We start from the raw sequence: 6,157 nt of genomic DNA, 5'->3' as shown, positions 1-6,157 counted from the left end.
TTGTATTTCCCAAGAACCTCAACTGCATCAACCATTCCCTGCCTAATAGATCATCGAAGAGGGCTCCTAAGAAACAAGCTTCCGAACCCCCCTACAGAAACACATTGGGGGAATAAAATCAAAGGATGGGAGGGAAAAGCACAAGAATGGCTTGCAAACACACACAAAAAAGCAAGTGTGACCTTAAGACAAGCAACCAAAAATGTTCCTTCCAAACACCAAACTCGCTCCCCTAGAGACACACCACACGGGCCCGCATTGCAATCGAAACCCACCCGACCTAAACCAAAAAAGAAAACCCGTACTATTAATGATCCTACAACAGGTTCCCCTACGGTAACCTTGTTATGACTTCTCCTCCCTCTAAATTATAAGGTTCAATGAACTTCTCATGACGTCAATGGCAGCGAACCACCATTATCGTCGCAATCTGAACATTTCACCGGATCATTCAATTGCTAGGAGCGACGTGCAGTGTCTACAAAGGGCATGGACATAGTCAACATGAGTGGATGACACACTCTTACGTGGAATTCCTCGTTGAAGACCAATAATTGCAACGGTTTATCCCCATCACCATGCAATTTGAGAAGATTTCTCTATCCTCTTGAACCAGGAAGAAAAAATCATTGGATGCATCAGTGTAGTACGTGTGCGGCCTAGAATATCTACGGGCATAAAATACCTATTATTACCTCAAAATTCCATGGCCTAAATGGCCATAATCGGTCTAAGAATATGGCTGTGAAGGGGAGCCTCTGAGTAGCTAGTTAATAGGTTGAGGTCTCATTCATTACCATAATTAACCAGACAAATGACTCCACCAACTAAGAATGTCCATGCACCACCACCCATAGAATCAAGAATGAGCTCTCAATCTCTCAATCCTTACTATGTCTGGACCTAGTAAGCTTCCCCGCATTGAGTCAAATTAAGCCACAGGCTCCACCCCTAGTGGTGACCTTTCCTCAATTCCTTTAAGTTTCATCCTTGCGACTATACTCCCCCCAAAACCCAGACACTGTGATTTCTCAAAATGTGCTGGCAAAATCCTTAGAGCAACATCTGTCGATCCTTGGTAGGCATAATTTATGGTTGATACTAGGACGGTACCTGATCATCTTCAATCCCCCAACTTTCGTTCTTGATTAATGAAAGCATCCATGGAAAATGCTTTTGCAATGGTATGTCTTTCATAAATCCAAGAATTTCACCTCTGACAATGAAATAAGAATGCCCCTGATAGTTCCTATTAATCATTACTCTGTTCTTGAAGGCCAACACAATAGGACTAGACTCCTATCATGTTATTCCATGCTAATGTATTCAGAGCATAAGCTTGCTTTAAGCACTCTAATTTTTTTAATGTAACAATGCTGGAGCCGCAACCTAGCCAATTAAGGCCAGGAACATGCCACTGACAAAAGGGACGGAAGGGCAAGTGAACATCGAGTAGGCAGACCAAATTTTATGACCCAAGGTCCAACTATGAGTGTTTTAACTACAAAAACTTAAATATGCACTATTGGATTTGGAATTAGTGTGGTTGTTGGCACCAGACTTACCCTCCAATGGATCCTCATTAAGGGATTTAGACTATACTCATTCCAATTTCCAGACTCGATGAGCCTAATATTATTATTTATTTCCATTACCTCCCCATGTCAGGATTGTGTAATTTGCATGCCTACTACCTTCCTTGGATGTGGTAGTAATTTCTGAGGCTTCCTCTCTGGAATCAAACCCTAATTCTCCGTCACCATCACCACCATGGTAGGCCTCTTTTCTACCATCTAATGTTGATAAGAAATAAATTTGAATGAAGAATCACCAACATGAGGACTGGGCGATCCGTTGAGTTATCAGATAAGTGGACAAGACTGCACCGACCTTTTATCTAAAAAATGCATCCCTTCCAAAGAGTCAGGAATTGTTGGATTGTTGGGGCCTGACCTAGGTTCAGAGGTGATTTAGCCAAACAAATCCCGAAACTACCTACCCTTTCGGCAATAGTCCATGGTGTGTAGACTGAGGTCTCACCCGAGGTAGTATGGGAGGGTGCTAGAACCATGTTTTTGCACCCTAGGGATGTCTAGATGGAGGTTTTGGAAGGTTCGTGGTTTGAACCTGCGCGCTCGTGCAACTCTCTATCCCTCGCAACCTGTGTAACTGCCTTTGCGCAACCTAATAAGGAGCACGAAGAAAGTACGATCTTGATCCTTTATCCCTACTATGCTATTAATATAGTACTTAGGTTATTTTTGTAGGCCCAATAGTCTTTTTCATCATTCAACATTCATATAAATGTGTGTAGTCATAAAAAGGTATAATGCATGAACATAAAAGGAAGCACAAATATAAAGTAATTCAGAATCAAACTTATCTTTGTTAATGCTTTTCTTCAATTACAATCCAGATTCTACCTTGTGCACTCATTTGCAGGGGTCCACGCACTCAACTGCAGACTCTACTAGGCCTCTGCGCACTCAGCTGCAGAGCATCTACAACCCAAGACTCGGACTTACAGACTCAGAGCTACGCATACATTATTCCATCTTTTCAAACTTAAGACTTTGATACTTTACAACTTAGAGCCTTGCTCTATTTATACAATCCCATGGTCTACGGACCATCGATAGGCTGACATTATAATATATTATTTTACATGACTTAGGGTGGACAACCCTATGACTTGGTCATACACTTCGTGCTTCGCGCCCATACTTCGTGGAGTATTTTAAATTCTACTTGACCATAACTCAAGCTTTGAGCCCCAAAAACATGTTGCGAGGTATCTGATGCCCAATAGGCTCCCAAAATAAACATCGTGACTCACCCTCAAGTGACTTAGTTGGTGTGGTGATATTGGCGCAAAGCCCCTCTATCAGATCTGTTAAGTTATGGTATGTTCTATGCTTATAACAGTTTACTTCTTTTTCTTATTATATTCCACCGATTAGCAATCACATGTACATAAAGTAAAGTGTAGATAGAACATTAAACGATCGACAGAAAACAAGCCAAGACAAGAGACACAAGATGTGGCGGCTAGCCAGGGAAAAACCCCACAATGTGTGGGGAAACCCTCTGATCAAATCTTCTTTTATCTTCAATAATTCAGCAGAGAGAAATAGTACAATAAATCTGATTCATATCAGCAGTAGCAAACCCTAGATCAGTAGCATCAACATTAGCGGCTTCATTATCAAACTAGGGCAGACCATATCTCACAAACCAACAGTTGGATTGACTTCATTCCACCACCAAATGTTTCGGCTTCCAGAGGAGGTTCAGATGAACCTACAACGCAGTTCATATGAGGAGATCTTCTAGGCCACGCAAGTCAATCTTTACTTCTGCAGTTGCAGCTTCAGTTTCAGCAGTTTCTGGCTTCAAACTAGGGCAGTCGATATCTTGCAAACCGTTCGTCGGATTGACTTCATTCCACCACCAAAAGTTGTGGCTTTCAAAGGAGGTTTAGATGAACCTACAGTGCAGTTCCAAAGAGGAGATCTTCTAGGCCATGCAATTCAATCTTTACTTCTGCAGTTGCAGCTTCTGGCTTCACATGTGTGAGAGAGAGAGACCCATTTCAGCGCAGTAGAGAAGAGACTCATATCTGCGCAGTAGAGAGAGAGAGAGATGTGATGAGATGAGTGAGTCCAAATGAGGAAAAGTCCTCTTATATTTATACACAACGTTGGTGGGTGAATAGATGCGACTGTTGGGTTTTTGAGCCTACATGAGTTGTAGGTCGGCTTGATAATAATTCCATAATCAAAATAAATTCATATCTCCATGAATACTTATCGGAATTGGATGATCTTTATATCAATCCTACACCTCTCAAAGAGAGGAATCTAATAAAAATATTATTAGCCATGAATAAGATGGCCCACATGAAGTTTTTCCCTGGTTTCCAATTTTAACACTCCCTCTCAACCATGGAGAACTTCATCTACAATCTATCTATCGGTCGTTACTATTCATCCATCAAATGCACTGCCTTGTACAACCTGACCCTTGCCCTGATCTGCTCTATTTTGACTGTTCTGCTTTGTCTTGTTCTGCTCTACACTGATCTGTACAGTTTTGTTCTGTTCTGCTCTGCTCTTGCATTGTTCTGTTCTACTCTGCTTTTGTCCGAATTATGAAGAAGAAGAAATGATCGAGGATGTATCATACTGACTCAAATTCAGTCTCAGAGTATGTACCACTGGTCCCAGACCAGTCTCAACCAACCCAAAGTCAGCGTCATAGTGAGTACAACTCCAATGGTCCCAGACCGATATCATCCTCCACTGACTCAAAGTCAGTCTCAGAGTATGTACCACTGATCCCAGACCAGTCTCAATCGACCCGAAGTCAGCGTCATAGTATGGTACAACTCCTACCACTGGTCCCAGACCAGTATCATTGATCCCAGATCAATGGAGGTCATCCTAGAGTAGGGAGTACGGTAGTTACAATGATGCGTCCATCGGTACTACTATGGTCCCTAACTTCATTTCCCTGCTCATTGATAAGATGAGAGGCACTTCCCATGAGTCCCAGACTGCATGGGTAGGATGCCTCGACAAGAGAACTAATCAATCCTGTCCTCACAGGAGAACACATCAATCCTACTACAATTGCCATGGAGAACACATCAATCCAGGCCTCACAGGAGAACACATCAATCCTGCTACAATTGCCATGGAGAACACATCAATCCAAGCTGCCATGGAGAACACATAAATCCAAGCTGCCATGGAGAACACATCAATCCAGGCCTCACAGGAGAACACATCAATCCTGATACAATTGCCATGGAGAACACATCAATCCAGGCTGCCATGGAGAACACATCAATCTAGGCCTCACAGGAGAACACATCAATCCTGCTACAATGTCGCCACGGGGTGTACATGTATACCACCAGGGGATAGTGAATAATCCTGTGGTCATATGCTGCTCCCAGAAGCACCCCGCACCCCCCTGGAGCTCTCAGAGCTCAATGCATCATACATGACCCTCATTGGAGGGTCTTTGAACAACTCCAAGTTGTTCACAGAAAGTCAAAAATTTTATTTTCTTAAGGGGTTTTGTCAGAATGTCAGCGACCTGTTCATCTGTACCAATATGATGGAGCCTTATAGCTCCCCGTTGCACCATATCTCGAATATAATGGTATCTGATATCAATATGCTTGGAGCAATCATGGAATACAGGATTCTCTGACAAACGAATCCCACTTTGGTTGTCACAAAGGATCACAATGGTATCCAATGTGAATCCAAACAACTCACTGAAGAGCTTTCGCAACCAAACTTCCTCACAAGAAGCCATGCTAGCAGCAATATACTCTGCTTCGGCAATGCTTAAAGCCACCGACTTTTGTTTCCTGCTCATCCAGGATATCGAAGCAGATCCCAAGGAGAAACAACACCCGGAAGTGCTCTTACGGTCCTTGTCAGGCGGAAAGAGTCGATAGTGCAGACACAAATCAACCTTCCTAGGAGTCTAAGACTCTCTAGTGACAAACAAGACAAACAAGAGCAATCCTTCTCTAAACATGCATTTACTATGGTGTTTAGATCCTACATGTAGTCCAACGCTATTGTAGTAGTCCAGCCTCGCCGATCCGGATGAGCTCCTCCTTCACTTCGAAACCTGCATCCACTAACAATCAAACGATTAAATAGCACTTGATAATCTCATAAGATAAAACATATTTAACATATAGACCAAGGAGTATATGAAACAACTCATAAACAACAAGTTATTGAGAAGAATGGACTTATTTGCATTAATAGGAAACAAAAGGAACAATTACAACCTGAGCCTTGGTGTTGTGCAAGTCCCTCCTAGGGTCCATCAAGAGTTCTCCTTTACTTTGACAAAGCTCACCCACTTCCAAATAGAACAAGCAAAGATGGCAATCTCTCCTCACAAGCTTCTAAATGGGAGTCCTAATTCCTGCAGCATCTACCCTTAGAAATGTTTAGCTTTCAACCTCCCCTCCTTCTGGCCCAATGCCTGTATTTATAGTGCTCAAGAGGAATTTAATCAGGTCCACCATCAATGGGATAATCCCCTCTTTGGGTGGGATAGCTCCTCTCTTGATGGGATAAGTTCCTCTTTGGTAGGGATACATGAACCATTTGGAGGCGCTCAA

At 42.6% G+C, this 6,157-nt stretch overlaps 1 pseudogene; it reads right to left on the bottom strand.

The window, feature by feature from the left end:
- Positions 1-316: 316 nt before the first annotated feature.
- LOC149238817 (18S ribosomal RNA) lies at positions 317-1,008 on the bottom strand (annotated as a pseudogene; the record flags this gene model as incomplete).
- Between the last annotated feature and the right edge of the window lie 5,149 nt (positions 1,009-6,157).

The sequence above is a fragment of the Pinus tabuliformis genome, chromosome 8 (assembly GCF_031772625.1).
Source record: "Pinus tabuliformis cultivar Carrire ecotype Pingquan chromosome 8, CPIR1, whole genome shotgun sequence".
In the NCBI taxonomy this organism is placed as follows: Eukaryota; Viridiplantae; Streptophyta; class Pinopsida; order Pinales; family Pinaceae; genus Pinus; species Pinus tabuliformis.
The sequence above is the reverse complement of the archived record's forward strand: the minus strand, read 5'-3'. Positions and strand labels throughout refer to the sequence as shown.